General features: G+C 42.0%; 1 protein-coding gene across 3 annotated transcripts in view; it reads left to right on the top strand.

Annotated features, from left to right (window-relative positions):
- The first annotated feature begins 2,106 nt into the window (after positions 1-2,106).
- nrxn1a (neurexin 1a) overlaps positions 2,107-18,613 on the top strand; it is a 1,876,207-nt gene continuing 1,859,700 nt past the window's right edge. For 2 of the 3 annotated variants that reach the window (XM_087991361.1, XM_087991355.1), the window contains exon 1: positions 2,107-2,355. The gene's annotated coding sequence lies outside the window, so the exon portion shown is untranslated. Of the gene's footprint in view, positions 2,356-2,558; positions 2,700-18,613 lie in introns of those variants that run through there. The other variant, XM_087991356.1, reaches the window with a different exon arrangement.

Here is an 18,613-nt window from a genome sequence, read left to right as displayed (position 1 = left end):
CTAGACAATCAGGGCATGGTCAGATACACAGGGCATGGCCGGACACCCAGGGCATGGTCAGACACCCAGGGCATGGCCACACACCCAGGGCATGGTGAGACACCCAGAGCATGCTCAAGCAACCAGGGCATGTTCAGACTCTCAAGGCATGGCCAGATATCCAGGGCACAGCCAGACACCCAGAGCATGGTCAGACTCCCAGAGCATGACCACACATCCAGGGCATGGCCTGACATGCAGTGCATGGTCAGGCACCCAGGGCATGGTCAGACACTCAGGGCATTGTCAGACACCCAGGGCATGGCCACACACCCAGGGCATGGCCACACACCCAGGGCATGGTCAGACACCCAGAGCATACTCAAGTACCCAGGGCATGTTCAGACATTCAGGGCATGGCCAGACACCCAGGGCATGGTCAGACACCCAGGGCATGGTCAGACACTCAGGGTATTGTCAGACACCCAGGGCATGGCCACACACCCAGGGCATGGTGAGACACCCAGAGCATGCTCAAGCAACCAGGGCATGTTCAGACTCTCAAGGCATGGCCAGATATCCAGGGCACAGCCAGACACCCAGAACATGGTCAGACTCCCAGAGCATGACCACACATCCAGGGCATGGCCTGACATGCAGTGCATGGTCAGGCACCCAGGGCATGGTCAGACACTCAGGGCATTGTCAGACACCCAGGGCATGGCCACACACCCAGGGCATGGTCAGGCACCCAGAGCATGCTCAAACACCCAGGGCATGTTCAGACATTCAGTGCATGGTCAGACACCCAGGGCATGGTCAGACACTCAGGGCATGGCCACTCACCCAGGGCATGGTCAGACACCCAGAGCATACTCAAGTACCCAGGGCATGTTCAGACATTCAGGGCATGGCCAGACACCCAGGGCATGGTCAGACACTCAGGGCATGGTCAGACACTCAGGGTATTGTCAGACACCCAGGGCATGGCCACACACCCAGGGCATGGTGAGACACCCAGAGCATGCTCAAGCAACCAGGGCATGTTCAGACTCTCAAGGCATGGCCAGATATCCAGGGCACAGCCAGACACCCAGAGCATGGTCAGACTCCCAGAGCATGACCACACATCCAGGGCATGGCCTGACATGCAGTGCATGGTCAGACACCCAGGGCATGGTCAGACACTCAGGGCATTGTCAGACACCCAGGGCATGGCCACACACCCAGGGCATGGTCAGGCACCCAGAGCATGCTCAAACACCCAGGGCATGTTCAGACATTCAGTGCATGGTCAGACACCCAGGGCATGGTCAGACACTCAGGGCATGGCCACTCACCCAGGGCATGGTCAGACACCCAGGGCATGACCACACACCTAGGGCATGGCCTGATACGCAGGGCATGGTCAGACACACAAGGCATAGCCAGACACTCAGGGCATAGCCAGACACCCAGGGCATGGCCACACACCCAAGGCATGGTCAGACACCCAGAGCATGGTCAGACACCCAGGGCATGGTCAGACACACAGGGCATGGTCATACACCCAGGGCATGGCCACACACTCAGAGCATGGCCAGACACCCAGAGCATGGTCAGACACCCTGGGCATGGCCAGACACCCAGAGCATGGTCAGACACCCTGGGCATGGTCAGACGCTCAGGACATGGTCATACACCCAGGGCATGGCCACACACTCAGAGCATGGCCAGACACCCAGAGCATGGCCAGACACCCAGAGCATGGTCAGACACCCAGGGCATGGTCAGACACCCAGGGCATGGTCAGACACCCAGAGCATGGTCAGACACCCAGAGCATGGTCAAACACCCAGGACATGGTCAGACATTCAGGGCATGGTCAGGCACCCAGAGCATGGTCAGACACCCTGAGCATGGTCAGTCCAGCAGCAGCCGCCTTGTCAGTGATGATCTTTCCCAATCGAGACCAGGCATTCCGGGGTGTTTTGCTGTTTGGGGTTTGGCGGTGTGTCTAAGGTGAGGGGCGGTGCTTTGGCGTTTGGGAAGATGAATGTTGGAGTTTTTCATTGCTTCCGCTGAAACGAGAAAAGGGCTGCGACAATTTTTTTAGATGCAATTTTTTCTCGATTTCCTTTAGTTTGCAGAGGGAAAATGCGTCATCTTTCAGCAGGGTCTGGGCTCCAGAAGGCGGGGGATTCGCTGTAATCTGACAGCGCTGTTTTGACGGGAGGCAAGAGGGATGGCAATCTCTTGGCACAGAAAGAGACTGATGTGATGAAGGGAGCTGGAACTGATTTGGCGCGCGTGTGTTTTAAATTTTAAAACGGGAATTCGTCTGAAAGGTCAGCGTTGTCTCACAGCCTGGTTACTGGCTCCAGCAGCTTCTCTGAGGTATGTGGAGGTATCCTCCTTGCGTTGTCTGTGTGTGTGTGTCTGTGTGTGTCTGTCTGTCTGTCCTTCGTTGTCCTGCCGTGCACTGATGGAATTTTCTCCGTCATGTCTCGGAGCGGGGAAGCCCAATCTTTAAGAGGTTGGCGAGTAGACAAAAAAAAACCCCAATCCTAGAAGGTCTTACATCATTGCTTTACCGCGTGGAGAGATGTAAAGCCCACCCACTCTTCCCCCAGACCATGTCCGATATTATCTCCCCCTCTTTTGTGTTCTTGGTCCTCATCGGTGAGTCAAATCCTTGCGCATCCACAATACACCGTACAGGAAAAGAGTGAAGGAACCAGGTGAGTGGTTTAAAAGCAGCCATCATTGTGCAGGAGGTTGCAGATTTAGGATGTGGGTCTGAGTGTTTTGCATTTTGCAGACTCCATAGACACCAGTACATCAATTAAAATCAAACCGAGCCCTTCTCGTTCTCTGCAGCCCCTTTCCAATAATGAGTGCAAGACTATTTACTCCTCTGTGATTGGAGTCCCTTTAATCTTATCATCTGAGGCTGAGTTGGTAGCATGATTGCAAAATCAAAGTAGTTGGTTATTGAATGGGATTTCTTGCCTTTGTCGAAACGGATTTCTATTCTGATAGCATGTTTAAACATAAGGACCAGTTTTATTGTGCCATAGCACAGGATGGATTTTTGTCCTTTCCTACTCCCGACCAGAATTGTGTATAGTTGTATTATTTTGGCTGTTCTCCATCTAATATAGCGTATCCAAATTGCATCACTGAAGAAAAATTGCTGCTTAATTTTATAGGTTGGGTTAATATTCATTTTATTCTCTTTATGATATATGGGAAACGATCCAGAGTGTCATTAGGTGAGAACCGACCGCTGCTTCTGAAGACAGGAAACTGAGAAGAGAAATTAGCATGTTAGGCGCATATCGGTGGCGTTTTCTCTTTAAAGAAAAGTGTATCAAACTGGAGCGTCCTTTTGTCTGATAATTTCCATGCTGTGTTTTGCTGTGGTACATTGGTAATTAGATTTCCTGTCATGATTTCACTTCAGGCATTTTTACAATCCAAGAAAGGTGCGATGGCTCATTAGGTGTAGTGTGAGAAAGCTAATAAGACAATCGAAATCAAAAGGCAGAGAGAGAAGGGGGAAAAAACGTGCTTAACCATAAAGTGCTGCATTTCTTCGAACACTGCAACAAGTGATGTGCCAGTCAGTAAACGAATTATTTGCTTTTCAGCGTCCAGGGTAGTGTTGGACGTCAGGTATGTGAGGACAATTGTATAATCCACAAATGAAACTATGGGAGTGTACTGAACTAAATAGACCAAGTAACCATCAATCCCAAAGTCTTAGAATACATTATGCAAGAGCATTGTAGGACAGGAGTCTTGATATTAGTCTAAGGATTGGATTTACATATTTTTACTTTGGCATTTGTATGCTTTTTTTGTTAGGAATTATAGTTATCATTTTTGGAATCTAATGGTGTTTAGCAACAAAACACATCTAATTAGATTGAAGCAACTTGTCTATCGTTCTGCCAACAACTTAGTTATTAAAACCTATTGAGCAAATTGCTTAAAAATTAACAAATTAGGTGTAAAATCTAATTTGGCTAAAATGAACTTTGTTTCCTTTTAAACTATTTTGAAGGATTAAGAATTGTTTTTAACCATCGAATATCTGGTATGGGGGGAACTCAACACACAAAGAATTAAAATGCACTTGCTGAGATATTGTTATGTGACAGGTTCAGCCATTTTGCACTTTACACACTTCTAAATATTGTCCAAAAAAGGAAATAAGTGCAGTCACAGTCTTATCTTGATTCACCTTGCCACATAAAAGGTTTCTTTTGAACGGTATTATGAAGTATTTTGAAACAGATTGGATAAATGGAATGCAGACACAGATAGAAGCCAAGCTTAAAATACAAACATTAAATGAGAGAACCTGGAAACAATAGAGATTATGTCGGTGTTGCCCTTTTGTAGATTTTTCACCTGCCTTTCTGAACCTCCCTTTTGCTGACTATTATGCTCCCCTTCCTTTTTTCTCCCACTCTGTTCCCCCTGCTTTCCTACTGTTCTTTCAACAGGACCACTCTAGTCACCTAGCAACTTCTCTGTCTCCCTTTTTTGCTTTTTCCAACATCCATTTTGTCTTCTCTTTTCCTGGCTACCCATCCAGCCCACTCCACTTCTAGACTTGAAGGGTTGGCTTAATTTCTCTTCATGAATGCTGCCCCATTGTGATCTTTAGCATTTTTTGTTTTCAGTTCACATTCCAGCATCTGCAGTAATTTTCTCTTTCCCAGTCTCTGTTTTCCCTCGCACATACTCTTCTGTTTTAGTCTTTCCTCACCTCGAGCTTCAGTCTTCTCCCCCATTTTTTGGCTGCTGCCCTATTTCCTCACTAGATTGCACCCTGCCTCTTCTGTTGGACATCTGCCTTCCCACCCTCTCCAATCTGAGGCACACCCTCCACCCCCAATTTGCAGGCAAGTACTCTATAAATGTAATTCCTTCCTTCTTCGTGTGTCTTAGCCAAATTGTGCTCTTTACCTTTCCTGTCTCCTCCATCTGATCCGAACTGTCACTGCTTTTCCCTTTCCTTCAGCAGGTCCCAAGTCCACTCCTACCTCTCTTCATCATAATTACTCACTTTTCCTCATCTCTGCCTCAACAAGGACACAGCAGTCACCCTCTTTGGCCTACTCATTTTCTAGGCATGTTGAATAATCTTCTGCTGCCTCATCTTACTAATAAGATCTTCTTCCCAGCACATCATGATCTCTATCTACAAGCTCAAATTTGCAGTTGATCTCCAGTAATTGCTTGGAAACATGTTCATTACTGCACAGCATAGTTCTTTGCATTGTTACTTGTTTTACTGTGCTAACTTTATTCTTGTTTACAAGCAACACTGTGGCACATCAACCAGTATTGTGTTGAATATTTTCTGTCAGTTTTAAGGGAGCACCAGGGCATGCTCAAATATCCATAAACTGAAATATATTGGTTCCAATATTTGATAAAATATGAAAATTGGCATGATGATCTCTTTGTGTGATTAAATCATGTCTGTTGCCTTCAGTACAGGTAAAATGCTGTCTGATCATTGAAGTGAGTTCCAAAGGCAAGCAGTTTGGAACATGGTACTAAGTAGCTACCTGCCTGAGCTGGAGGCCTGAAAAATGACTTAAAGAAATCTGAGGATGTGCATTTTGACTGAAGCAGTTTAGGAAGTATCTTTGAGCTAAAAGAACATGCAGTGATCACATAATATGGCAAAGCAAGGACTAGAAGATGTTCCAATGTTGTATTGAACCTCTTGGTTAAGGAGAGATGTCTCTTTGACAGGAGAAGCTCCAGACAAACTATCAGGGCACAATGGGAAAAGATATCATGATGGGGTGAGACTATAGGCCTCCCAATAGTCAGCAGGAGATAGAGGAACAGGTATGCAAGCAGATAAAGAAAAGATGTAAAAATAACAAGGTTTTTGTCATGGGTGATTTCAGCTTCCCCAATATTGATTGGGATTCCCTTGGAGCCAGGGGTTTGGGTGGTAGAGAATTTGTGAAGTACATCTATTTCTTGAAACAATATGCGGATAGTCCAAAAAAGGGAAGGTGTCATACCAGAGCTTGCAGTGGGGAATGAGCTAGGCCAGGTTATCGAGGTTTCAAAGGGAGAGCATTTTGGGGACAGTGATCATAATTCCATAAGATTTAAGATAGTTTAGATAAGGATAAGACTGGTTGTTGAGTGATAATGCTAAATTGGTTGAAGGCCAGTCATGATAGTACTAGGCAGGAGTTGGATAAGTTAGATTGGGAGCATCTGATTAGATTTAGATTAAGTTAGATTTCCTATAGTAAGGAAACAGGCCCTTTGGCCCAACAAGTCCACACTGACCTTCTGAAGAGTAACTCACCCAGACCCATTCCCCTACCCTATATCTACCCCTGAATATGGGCAATTTAGCATGGCCAATTCGCCTAACCTGCACATCTTTGGATGTGTTTGAGGATAAATCAACATTTGACATGAGGGAATATTTTCAAGGTCAGTTGGCCAAAGCTCAGGACCAATGTATTCCTGTGAGGATGAAAGATAAGGATTGGTGACATTTGAGAACCCTGGGTGACAAGTGATGTTGAAAGTTTAATCAGAAAGACAAAGAAAGCATATGTAAGGTTTAGAAAACTGAAAGTAGACAAGGCCCTTGAGGAATAGAAAGGGTGCAGAAAAAAAGCAGGAATGAGGAGGTCTAAAAGGGGTCATGACATATTCTTGGCAAGCGCGATTAAGGAGAATCCAAAAACATCTTATATGTACATGAGTTGCAAGAAGCTGGCTAGGGACAGGATAGGTCAACTCAAGAATAAAGAAGGGAACTTATGTGTGGAGCCAGAGAAAGTGGGTAAAGACCTTAATGACCACTTCACATCAGTATTCACCAAGGAGAAGGACTGGATAATGGTGAGATTAGGGAGGGGTATATTGATATTCTAGGGCATGTTGATATTGAGAATGAGGGGTGTTGATGAACATTGAGGTGGATAAGTCCCCAGGACCTGATGGGATTAGATTAGATTAGATTCCCTAGAGTGTGGAAACAGGTCCTTTGGCCCAACAAGTCCACACCGACCCTCCGAAGAGCAACCCACCCAGACCCATTCCTCTACACTTACCCTTTCACCTAACACTATAGGCAATTTAGCGTGGCCAATTCACCTAACCTGCACATCTTTGAACTGTGGGAGGAATCCGGAGCACCCGGAGGAAACCCACGCAGACACAGGGACAATGTGCAAACTCCACACAGACAGGTGCCTGAGGCAGGAACTGACCCGGGTCTCTGGCGCCATGAGGCAGCAGTGCTTACCACTGTGCCATCGTGCCGCCGTGCCATCCTGGGATCTATCCCAGGACACTGAAGGACGCAAGGAAAGAGATTGCTCTGGCCTTGACACTGGTCTTTGTTTCCTCTTTAGCCACAAGTGATGTCCCAGAACTTTGGAGAATAGCAATATTTTTCCTTTGTTTAAGAAGGGCAACAGGATAATCAAGGAAATTATAGGCCAGTGAGCTTTCTACTAGTAGTAGGGAAATTATTACAGAAGATTGTTAGGAGCAGGATTTACTCGCATTTGAAAAAGAATGGATTGTTGGGAGGAGTCAATGTGGCTTTATGCAGGGAAGGTCTTGGCTCACAAATTTAATTGAGGTTTTTGAAGAAGTGATGAAAATGATTGAGGGTGGGGCAGTGGATGTTGTTTACATGGATTTACAAAAGCATTTGACAAGGCCCCTCATGGTAGGCTAGTCCAGTAGATTAAGTCACAGGGTGAATTGGGAATTTGGATACAAAATTTGTTTGGTCATAGATGTGATGATACTATGGCTTTAAGAGAGTATTTTGTCCTGATTTTGTTTAATGAGAGATTGAGACACAGGTGAGGAACTGTCTGCTTCAAACCAATAAACTACATATCTAGTGAGGCTTTGGGGTTTGTTTTTAAAATTGGAAGAGCTAGAAGCAGCCTGAATGGGTGGGCGCAAGCTCCCACAGAACCAGGACTTTTAGTTTTAGCTTTCACTAGTTGCTGGGGTCTTGAAGTTGGATGTTGAAGCTGTTTTTCCTCTCTCTGTTACAGCTAAAAGCTGGGGTTCTCTTCCTGCTGCTAGAACTGCATGTGCCACAATATATTTTACTGACTTTGCCTTTGCCAACGGTATACTTATGGGAAGTTAATACATTGGAACAGTTAATAAGCAGTTTATTATTTTAAGTATTTCGATAGAGTTACAGTTAAGCCAATTATTTTATTTTTATTGTCTGTACTTTAACTATAGTGTATTAATAGTGTGTTACGCTTCAAGCTTAGTGATTTGACGTATTGAATTGTATTCAAAGTGTAATGCCTGACAGTTGCCTTTTAAAATACGAAAACATGAGGGTCAAGGCTATCTCCTTGACATGTTTTGAGGGCATTTGGACTGGTCCATAACATAGACAAGGAGATAACTCCACAGAGACTGGTATCCAGCACCAAGTCACCTTTTATTTACATATGAACAGTTCTTGACCTTAGTACTGCCTCATTCAGAATCAGCAACCAAAGTGTCAGCATCTCGGACACCTCCCTTTTCATACGTCAGTCAAGGCTATGATAATGCCCAGCTGGGTGACTGTATTACAATCATGACGCAGACAACATGAAAATTGGTTGAGTTGTGGATAATTAAGACAGTTGTCAAAGGATAAAGCAGTATATAGATCAATTAGAAATTTGGAGAAATGACAGATGGAATTTAACCTGGGTAAGTGTGAGGTGAAGGATTGTGGCAGGTCAAATGCAAGAGTAAAGTTGTATAGTAAATAGCAGAACCCTTAGGAGCATTGATATACAGAGGGAACTTGGAGTGCAAATTCAAAAGCTCCCTATAAATGGCAACACAGATGGATAAGGTTGTAAAGAAGGTGGAAAGTATTCTTGCCTTCATCAGTCAGGGCTGGAGAAAGTGAGTACTGTAGATGCTAGAGAATCAGCGTCAAAAAGCGTGGTGCTGGAAAAACATTGCAGGTCAGGCAGCATCTGAGGAAGCAGGAGAGTTGATATTTCAAGCATAAGCGCTTCACTTTCCCATTCTTCATCCATCAGGGCATTGAGTATAAAAGTTGGCAAGTCATGTTGCAGCTGAATAAAACATTAGTTAGGCCACATTTGGAGTCTTCTGTGTAGTTCTGGTCACCATACCATAGGAAGGATGTGGAGGCTTTGAAGAGGGTGCAAAATTAGGTTAAACAGAATGTTGAAATATATGGGGCTGGAAAAACACAGCAGGCGAGGCAGCATCCAAGGAGCAGGAGAATTGACGTTTCGGGCAGAAGCCCTTCTTCAGGAATGAGGCTGGTGTGTCAAGCGGGCTGAGATAAAAGGTAGGGGGCAAGGAATTTGGGGCCACGGGCTGAGATAACAGGTAGGGGGGAAGGAATTTGGGACTGCGGGCTGAGATAAAAGGTAGAGGGGGAAGGAATTTGGGGCCGCGGGCTGAGATAAAAGGTGGGGGGAAGGAATTTGGGGCCACGGGCTGAGATAAAAGGGAGGGGGGAAGGAATTTGGGGCTGCGGGCTGAGATAAAAGGGAGGGGGAAAGGAATTTGCTCCTCGGATGATGCCTGGCCTGCTGTGTTTTTCCAGCACCACATTGTTCAACTCTGGCACTCCAGCATCAGCAGTCCTCACTTTCTCCTAGTTAAACAGAATGTTGTTTGGATTGGAATGTATTAGATATCAGGAGGGCATGGGCAAATTTGGACTGTTTTCACTAGAGCATTGGAGGCTAAGGCTATGATAGAAGTGCATATAAAATTAAGAAAGGGCGGAAATGTCAAATACTATGGGAAATAGGTTTAATATGAGAGGGGAAGAATTTAAAGGAGGTGTGTGAAGAAAGACTTTTACACAGAGAATCATAGGTGCCTGGAATGCACTACCAGGGGAGGTGATATGAGCAGAAACGGTAGCAATGTTAATGAGGCATTTATGCAGATACATGAACAGGCAGGGAATAGAAGGATAAGGATCATGTGCAGGCAGATGGGATTAGTTTAGAATGGCTAGGAGAAAGTGAGGACTGCAGATGCTGGAGATCAGAGCTGAAAAATGTGTTGCTGGAAAAGCGCAGCAGGTCAGGCAGCATCCAAGGAGCAGGAGAATCGACGTTTCGGGCATAAGCCCTTCTTCAGGAATCATACATTCCTGAAGAAGGGCTTATGCCCAAAACGTCGATTCTCCTGCTCCTTGGATGCTGCCTGACCTGCTGCACTTTTCCAGCAACACATTTTTCAGCTTAGTTTAGAATGGCATCATGGTCAGCACAGGGGCTGAAGGGCCTGTTCCTGTGCCATACTGTTCCATATTCAATGTTAATATTCTTTGTTGGGACAGTCAATGTCAAGAGTCTGGTTACACGGACCTGAATGGACAGCAGCAAAAGGTCAATGATCTCACATGAACAGTCATGGTCAGTAAATAATTCTTCAAATGCCACATCTCACCAAATGCCACCATATCCTCACATACTGCTCAATATATCACACCCCAAACAACAGCCTGTGTGAATTTAATCTAGCATGCACATGTCTAACCTCACCTTCTCACGTTTTACACTGCTGCAAGCTTTCACACATTGTCAACTCTTCATGCAGATCATCGCATCACTTAAACTTGGAATATTGTGTTCAGTTCTGGTTGCCTCATTATAGGAAGGTTGTGGAAGCTTTAGAAAGGATGCAGAGGAGATTTACTAGGATGCTGCCTGGTTTGGAAGGCACATTTAATTAAATAAAAAGGTTGAGGGAGCTAAGGCTTTTCTCTTTGGAACAAAGAAGGGTGAGAGGTGACTTGATAGAGGTGTACAAGATGATGAGAGGCATAGATAGAGTAAATAGCCAGAGACTTTGCTATATCGATCTATGTTCTAAACACATAGCATAGATACATTCTCTCTCTCTTACAGGGCAAGGTGACACATCATACATGGATTGGCATGGTCAAGTTGGGCCGAACGGCACCCTTTTGTGCTGTATCATTTCTATGGTTCTATGGTACTATAATTAGTTTCAGCACTTAACCAGAAGGGGGCTATGGAAGAAACACCATCAATGGATCAATCAAATTCTGAAAGCTGTAATGGAACCTGAGATTGAAATCACTAAGTACCACCAGTATGTGTAAAGAGCCTGACAGAATCTTGCAGCACTCTAGCACTTCAACACATTCCTATGATTTACGCTTTTGGGATTTCAGAGATTCTGTGTTGCTTTCTGCCTCAAGATCAAAATATTCACCGATCTGTTGGTGTCCTTTCTCTTACTTGTCAACCAGCCAGCCTGAGGCTGCAAGCATACATACTAAAGATGTTGGGCCTTTTAGGGCCAGAGATGCTTGATGTCATTGATCTGCCATTTTCCCCATTGAAAGTCAGCTGTCTTCCGTTAGTCATGTTGCAGCCCCTGGAGGAGCACTACATAGCAGAACTAAGACTAGTAAAGGCATACAGAATTCAGGGCTAAAAGATAAGCACAAGCATGATTAGTTTTGTACAGAATATGTTGTGATTTGTTTTAGCGAGTTGTTTTGTAATGTTCATTTTGTGGTGGAATTTATTTCAGCATTGTCACTTGTGCGGATGCCTTCATGGCAGTAATAAAGAGAACATGATGTGTGGAACTGTTTGTGAATAGAGAATTGAGCTTGCATTCATTGGGCTTCAATACAAAGATTTGAATGGATTAATGTCTGGGACAGTGTGAGTAGAACCCACCACTATGATAATTTAAATAATCACATAAAATGACAATGAGGGGAGAGTATCATGGCATCATCAATTATCCATACTTCTGTAATGTTATACTTGGTTAAGTAACATATAAAAATATTGTTCTTGTTAAAAGATTGAAAGATCAGTAAACTCTCCCAGCTGGACTAATCAAATATGCAATGTTTGTGAATAATACCAGAAGCGTTTGAAAAATAAACTTTAAAGAAGTTTCCAAAATCAAACCTGAAACAAATGACACCAAATCTGGGAAGTAGATTGGGAAGAGACAGCAAAAAACTCTAAAGTTACTCTGTTGACAGAAAGTAGGCAGTGCAATAGTCAAAAAATCAACTTGCAAAGGCACTCAGGCTACACCTAAGAAGCCTATAAAGAAAATCCTGCTCAAGTAATTGCAGGCTTCAAGTCAGAGCTATCAGGGAAGTGGTAAGCAACCTTTACATGGTAAAAGAAATGTCTTAATGGCACACTAGACAGACAGCTAGGCTGGGAGATTCTACCCTTTAGAAAAAACAGCTCATAATAAAACACCTAACAGACTCAATGTGATATTGACACCATTAACTGTGGAGGCAATGAAATAGAAAAGCAAACCTTAACCAAATGCAGCTCCAGGAAGAGGCAGTGAAAAGGTTATTAAACTGAAATAAAACAGCTTTTGATTTTTGCATGTTTCAAAATATAAGTAACTAGTGTAACAGAGAGGTTCTTTGAGAAATAACAGTGACTGCAGTGGGAGTATGAGAAAACATTCAAAGCCAAAGGAAAACTTAAACCAGCAAATTAATCAATTAGAAAGTTTAAAGAAAAAAAGCGAGATATTATCTGAGCGATTTGAACACATGAATGCGCCAAAATCAGACTCAAACCAGGACACTTCAGAGAAAGAAAATTGAGATAAGGAATTGCTTCGAATTTAGAAAGGGATTCCAAAGTAAAACAAGTTGACATCATACTCCATTGAACAATAACAGATGATGTTATTGCAAATTAAAGCAATAAAGATGCTTCAAACAAATTTGAGGAAGTCTTAAAAGCTTTTGATAGCGACTTCAACCTGGGGAGAAACAAGCTCTTCGAGCCAAATTAGTCAGAAGTGGTCAGAGGCCAGTAGACACTTTTATTGATGACCTTTACAGGCTAGTTAAAGAACGCAAATAAGGAGATCTAAAATAGAATTAATATGAGGTTACACCATGTAGATATTGCTGATTAATCTTTATCAGGCTTTTTGCAGACTAAGGAAGAGCTCACCTTAGAAAAAGCAATATAGCTGTTGATATACGCAGAGGTGTGTAAACAGAAGTGTATCTCTGAGAGATGAAGAAAACCTTGGTTCATGTAACCTCCAGTCACCAGACAGCTCCTTAAGCATAATACTGTGAAAGAAATACCAGAAAAGCAAATTACAATTGAGAGGGAAAGTGCTAAATACTGTAAACTCCTGCCAGTGTGTTGCACCAACAGTGTCCTGCAAAAAAGCTGGAATGCTTTCCCTTCAAAATGTTGGCCCTTTGGGAAGATGTGCAAAAGTAAAACTCTGACTTTCATGGTTATGAAATCTCCTTGATCAGAACACTACTCCAAATCATCCAATTTGGAAAGCAGATATAAATGTCAACAGATATATCACTAACTTTATTCAAAAGTTGTCTAAAAACCAACTGAATTAATTTGATTCAAGAGAGGTTAACTTTCGAAGCAGAGGGAAATCAGTACTCCAGTACAAGCTCAGGCAGGTGTTTGAAACACTGTTTATTTGACAAAAATCAAGAATTTTGCATTTTATATAGAAGCTCTTGTTTAAACATTAATTTTATCCAATGTTATGGACAAGACCAAATAGAGTATTTAACTACTAAACAGCAACTGTTCCAATGTAGTAATATGTCATAAACACACCCTTGGCAAAGGCAAATTCAATAAAATAGATTGCCTCACATGCAATGTTTCTCCAGTCCAGGAGAAAAGAACACCAAGAGAAAACTCTGCCAGAGAGAGAGAGAACTCCAGCTTTTGCTGTGGCAGAAAGATTATAACAGCTTCCACAACCAATTTCAATACCCTCAATAACTCAAATCTAAACTAAAACCCTTATTTTATGGGAGCCTGACTCCACCTATTCATGATGCTTCTATTGTTCTAACTTAAAAAAAGGGCCTGCCAAGCTGTTTACTTTATTAGCTTGGAAGAGACAATTTATCACCTCTGTCTTAAAGCATCTTTTTTTTAAAAAAAGGACAAAGCGACGCTTCTTAAAGCCACAGTACTGTCACACCAGAAAGTGGAAGAAGTTAAGCAGCAGGGATCAAACAGGTGCTTTTTAAAAAATAGACTTGTTAAATTATTTCTTGATCTAGGAAGATGTAAGACCAAGTATAATATTGCTTTGTGGAAAGATGTTAAACCTTTGTCTTTTCATGCCTAAGAAAATAGTACACTCATCAATAAAGCAAATCCAATTCAGCTAAAAGAGATGACCACAACGGAAATAATTTCTCCCGTCACTAAGCCTACATTGTAGGGCTCTGGAACGGTTCCAGGTCTGAAAATTGACAGTACTCTTTGTATTTGTATAGAATTAACTTAATAATGCTGTAGTAATTCATTCAATGCTCTCGATGGATGAAAGCTTGGGAATTTGTCCAAAAGCACCACAGCCACAAAGCTGGACATAAACTGCAGGTTTTGGCAAGTCTTGTTGGCTGTAAAATCAGAGTTGCTGATGATCTTTTTACTTTGTTCAGAAGATTTCATTTTAATCTTCTGACATTCAGTATAACCTCAACACCTGAAATTTTCCAAAGAACTATGTCAAATATTTCATGTTATCAGAGGGTACAAGCATATTTAAATCATTGACCAGGAGAAGGCCTACAGTAACAATAAGTGTGAATTCTTAAAAAAAAATCTACCATTCCCTCGAACACATAATTAGCAGCAAGTGCAAAAAAATAAGAACCATTAATGAATTCCCATTTTCCAGTTTGTTCAAGACCTTCATGCTCACTTGGAATGGTTAAGCAACTCAGAAAATGTTTTGCCAAATCTAGCACTCTTAGAACCCTTAAGAGGAATATTAAAGAAAACTCAAATGATTGTTTCAAAAGGTCAAGGAAATGCTGATTTTGCCAAATGTCTTAACACATTATAACCCCTCACTACTGGCCAAAGTTGCTGTCTTATATACAGTGTTGAGGTATTCCTCTTTCAATGTCAGCTATTTGGCATCACATACAGCTTATTATTTATCTTGGCATTGTCATAACTGGGATGAGATACTCCATCATAGAAAAAAGACTTTTACAATCTTTGGCATATGAAACCTTCTTAAAGGTTGTCATGGAGAAAGAGCACAATTCCTAATCTCGTTACTTGATGAAAATAACTCTCCTGAAAGTCTCTACAAATCCTAACATTCCAGTGGAGATTAATGAGGTGCACTTATGAAATGGTAAAAGTATGGAGCAAATTGTAAACAACAGCAAATGCATTGTCTTGAGATATCATTGACCATGCAATGCGTATTTTGAAACAGAGGAATCATATTCCCAGGTCGCTGCAGCACACTGGATGGCAAGTACAGAATAGCTCCAAGAAATTTGTCATGTGAGATGCAAGATGAAGAAGCATCTGCATTCACCAATGTCAATGTTAGCATGAAGTATTTTATAATTATGGATGATTTTCTGGTTACATGAATAGAGGTTGGTGATTCTAATTTCACCCCAGAAAATACCCAGAAAATAGCACTGCTGCCTCACAGCGCCAGAGACCCGGGTTCAATTCCCGCCTCAGGTGACTGAATGTGTGGAGTTTGCACGTTTTCCCCGTGTCTGCGTGGGTTTCCTCTGGGTGCTCCGGTTTCCTCCCACAGTCCAAAGATGTGCAGGTCAGGTGAATTGGCCATACTAAATTGCCTGTAGTGTTAGGTAAGGGGTAAATGTAGGGGTATGGGTGGGTTGCACTTCGGCGGGTCGGTGTGGACTTGTTGGGCCGAAGGGCCTGTTTCCACGCTTTAATCTAAACTAATCTAAACTAATCTAATCTAAAATACACCAGAGCCACAAGGGTATTGCAGAATACAAAGCACATGCCCCATCATCTGTGTGGTAACCAGGAATACCAAAATCTGTCAAATAAATTATTTCTAATTGCCAAAGACGAAAACTGAAAGAACGTCTTGTTCCAACTCAAATTCTAACCCTGCCTCAGGAATGTCTGGAGCTGGAGCTATTCATGTTTAATAGAAAATCTTCTTTGATAGTCCGCCATTATTTCCTGGTGGATCAAAGTCACATTGCATACAGCAACTACTGAGACTATAATTTAGCTTTAAAAAGAGAGATTTACGCAACATTTGGAATTCTTGATCAGATTCTCTCCAAAATTGATGTACAATTTATAAATAACTACAGATTGTGAAAAATGCTGGATTTGTAATTCTTTCCTGAGACATCCTCAATACAATACTGAAGCTGAAAGAGGAGTCAGAATTATTGAAGCACTTCTAAAGAAAAGTGGAGATTTGAGGGCCATTTTAGTAACCTACAAATCCACTCCACTTAAATGTAGCTTTGCACTGTCAGAGCTAAATGCCACTTCCTATTCTATCCAAAACACAAAGTATTACTGGAACTAGAAATGCAGGACTATCAAACAGTTCAAGATGAAGAAACCTTTTCTCAAAAGCAATAAGTTTAAACTATAACAAGAGCTATCATAGTAGACTGATTAAAGGAGAAAAGTATGAGTTAAAGACCAAGGCAGAGAATAAGTAATTGACCAAAGAGATGATAATCAACAGAGATCTCACTTGGTATACAATTCAGTAAGAAGCAGGATAACTTTATGATTATTCATCAAAGATATCAATCCTCCATATGTTTGGATGAAATTCATGAAAACTGTATGAAGTCAAGAAATAATAAATCAGAGTGGGTCTTACAGGAACAATCAAGATCAGGGAGAGTTTTGAAATCTTCTGATTGTTTGAATCTCTGATGTTAGAGATTTGAGTTGACATTGGTCGCATATCAAAATAATAACCTTGCTGTAGTCCCGGAGGACCACACTCTCATTGGAGAGAGAGAGAGAGAGAGAGAGAGAGAGAAAGGATGACTGGTAGCGATTTTAACTGAGAGACACCATGCCTCAGATGGGGTTTGAGGTTGAGAAGATGGAACCTTTGTAGTAATCTCAACTTTCACTGTTGGTATCACTCTACAGTGCAACACAGCTGTCCAACCAACTGAACTAACCTAACCTCTTGTCAAAATAATAATGAATGCAGAAAGATCTGATGTAAGTGCTCAAAAGTATTAATGTATGGGACAATGTAAGAGATGAAGAGAAAGGATAGAATATCAGAGAGACTCACTTGGATACATTGGAAAGAGGAAAAGGATCATGGAATCAGCAAAGTTAGTCATACTTCTTTAATGCTGTAAGTAATTCCTTTAATATATAAACCAGTTATTGCTAAAATATACTGAGCTTAATAATCTCTCATAACTAAACTAAAAAATAAGCACAGTTTGGGTCATTCTGTCCCTAAATGTGAATCATATTTGATCCCCAGGATAAGCTTCTGACTTTTACTGAGACCATTTGTTTCCACCTTCACATTTCTCCCTACCTCCATATAAGGCTCAGTTCATCAGTTATCTTTCACATTGATGATTCCAATACATTCCTAGTCAGTGTCCCACAGTCCACTCTGTGTAGACTTGATGTCATCTAAAATTCCAATGTCTATCTAATTCATGCCATAAACTCCATTCAGTCATCTTTCCTGAACTCACGGAACTTGATTGGATTCTACACAAATAATGCCTCAATTTTAAAATTTTAAGTTCCTCCATGGCTGCGCTCTCTTTTTTTCATGTATATAATCTGTTCCAGCTCTACAACTTTCCCAGATATTTGTACTCATTTAATTCAAGCTTCATTGATACCCCCAATTTTCATTCCTCCACAATTGTTGGTTTCGCCTTTAGTCATCTGGACACTGAAATTCCTTCTCTGTACACTGTAACTCTCTGTCCTCCTTATAATACATCCTCCAAAACAAATCTTTACAAAAACAGTTTGGCTATCTGCCATAATAATGCATCATACAACTCAACATCAAGTCTTGATTTAAAACATACGTATACAGTATCTTGTTTTATCATATGAAAGATATTATGTAAATACAACTTCTTGTATTGTTGATTTTCTCCTCTTGCACACCTTACACTAACAGTGTCCTCATTTTGGTTAGATCCTGCAGGAAGCAGCAAACAAAAATGAATCATAACCCATGCTCTGGTGAGTTTTGCAGATCTTCTCCATAATAGTTCAAGCAATGAAACATTGCTTATGCACCCCCAAGTTTTGTTTGATGAATTTTCAAATGGTTTTAATGGTTCTTGTTGTGTGCATCCTGATGATATGTAAGTGCTTTCTGTACTGGAATCAGGAACAAGGTAATTGTCAGGTAGCTATAATCATCCTGTAGCCATTTTGTTTGGCTTTCTTTGTAGCTCAGATGGTGATAATGCAGCAGACTGCTGCCACAATAATGTTGATTGACCTGCATATTGTGCAGACTATAGCTACTAGATGTCGAGGGATTGAATCCTCTTTCTGTTGTCTTACATCTCAAAATTTACACAATGTGTCTTCAAAGGGAGGGATGCTGTGACGAGCACCCTTCACCAGAGGGAAGCCTACATTACTGGCAAAGTCATGTCATAGAGTCATAGAGCTATGCAGCATGGAAACAGACCCTTTGGTCCAACTCGTCCATGCAGACCAGATATCCTAAATTAATATAGTCCCATTTGCCTGCATTTGGTCCATATCCCTCTAAACCCTTCCTATCCATGTACCCATCCAGA

This window comes from Chiloscyllium plagiosum, unplaced genomic scaffold, assembly GCF_037043375.1.
Source record: "Chiloscyllium plagiosum isolate Xiang-an unplaced genomic scaffold, Cpla_swu_hap1 HiC_scaffold_10, whole genome shotgun sequence".
NCBI classification, from domain to species: domain Eukaryota; kingdom Metazoa; phylum Chordata; class Chondrichthyes; order Orectolobiformes; family Hemiscylliidae; genus Chiloscyllium; species Chiloscyllium plagiosum.
This window is presented reverse-complemented; position numbering and strand designations above follow the sequence as displayed.